This window comes from Austrofundulus limnaeus, unplaced genomic scaffold (assembly GCF_001266775.1).
Source record: "Austrofundulus limnaeus strain Quisiro unplaced genomic scaffold, Austrofundulus_limnaeus-1.0 Scaffold320, whole genome shotgun sequence".
Taxonomy (NCBI): domain Eukaryota; kingdom Metazoa; phylum Chordata; class Actinopteri; order Cyprinodontiformes; family Rivulidae; genus Austrofundulus; species Austrofundulus limnaeus.
Window position 1 is genome coordinate 673,932 of NW_013952722.1, and position 1,240 is coordinate 675,171.

Below are 1,240 nucleotides of genomic sequence, written 5' to 3' on the forward strand. Positions count from 1 at the left end.
TCTGTCCCCAGCAGAAAGAAATTATGATGTTGGCAATCGTGAACTATTGGCAGTCAAGTTGGCCCTAGAAGAGTGGCGACATTGGCTGGAGGGGGCCAAACAACCTTTCATCATCCTCACTGACCACAAGAATCTTGAGTACATCAAGACTGCCAAAAGACTTAACCCACACCAGGCCAGGTGGGCCCTTTTCTTCTGCCGCTTTAATTTTTGTCTCTCTTACAGACCCGGGACCAAAAACACCAAACCTGATGTTCTTTCTAGAGTCTATGAGTCTGACCCRACCAGTGGCAACCAGGGAGAGTTCATCCTGCCGGATGCTATCCACCTGGCCATCACCCAAGTCGAGAGGGAAGTCAGGGAGGCCCACCAGAACTTTCCCCCTCCCATGGATTGCCCAGATGGTAAGCTCTTTGTTCCTGCTCACCTGGTTACTAAAGTCTTGGAACTATGTCACTCCTCACGTCTGTTTTGCCGTCCGGGAATAACAAAGATATTACAACTAGTTAGCTCCCAGTTCTGGTGGGGTTCCTTGGAAAAGGACGTTAGGYWRTTCGTTGGGTCCTGCACCCAATGCTCCCTGGCCAAATCCTCTCGACGTCCTCCGGCGGGTCTCCTGAGACCACTCCCCATTCCACCTCGGCCCTGGTCYCACATCTGCATGGACTTTGTAACCGGATTACTTCCGTCTGAGGGTAAGACTGTGATATTAACCATTGTTGACAGATTCTCCAAGATGGTGCATCTTGCTGCCTTACCCAAACTCCCTACGTCCTTGGAACTGAGTCATGTTTTCGTGAGAGAAGTATTCAGACTTCATGGATTTCCTAAAGACATTGTTTCGGACCAAGTTCCACGGTTTGTCTCAAAGTTTTGGAAAGAGTTTTGTTCTATGTTGAGAATAACCCTCAGTCTGTCTTCAGGATTTCACCCTCAGACGGATGGCCAGACTGAAAGGGCCAATCAGGAGTTGGAGACCCGCCTACCGCCTACATATCCTGTGTGAGGACAACCCCACTAAATGGGCTGAGAACCTCTCCCTGGTAGAACACTCCATCAACGCCTTACCATCAAGTGCCACTGGTCTAGCCCCTTTTTACATCATATTTGGACATCAACCAGCGGTGTTCACCACTCATGAGCGTGCTGCCCAGGTGCCATCTGCTCATCGGGCCGCCCTCCGCTGCCAAAGAGTTTGGAGAGCAGCCAGGAAAGAGCTCCTCAAGTCCTCCATTATTGC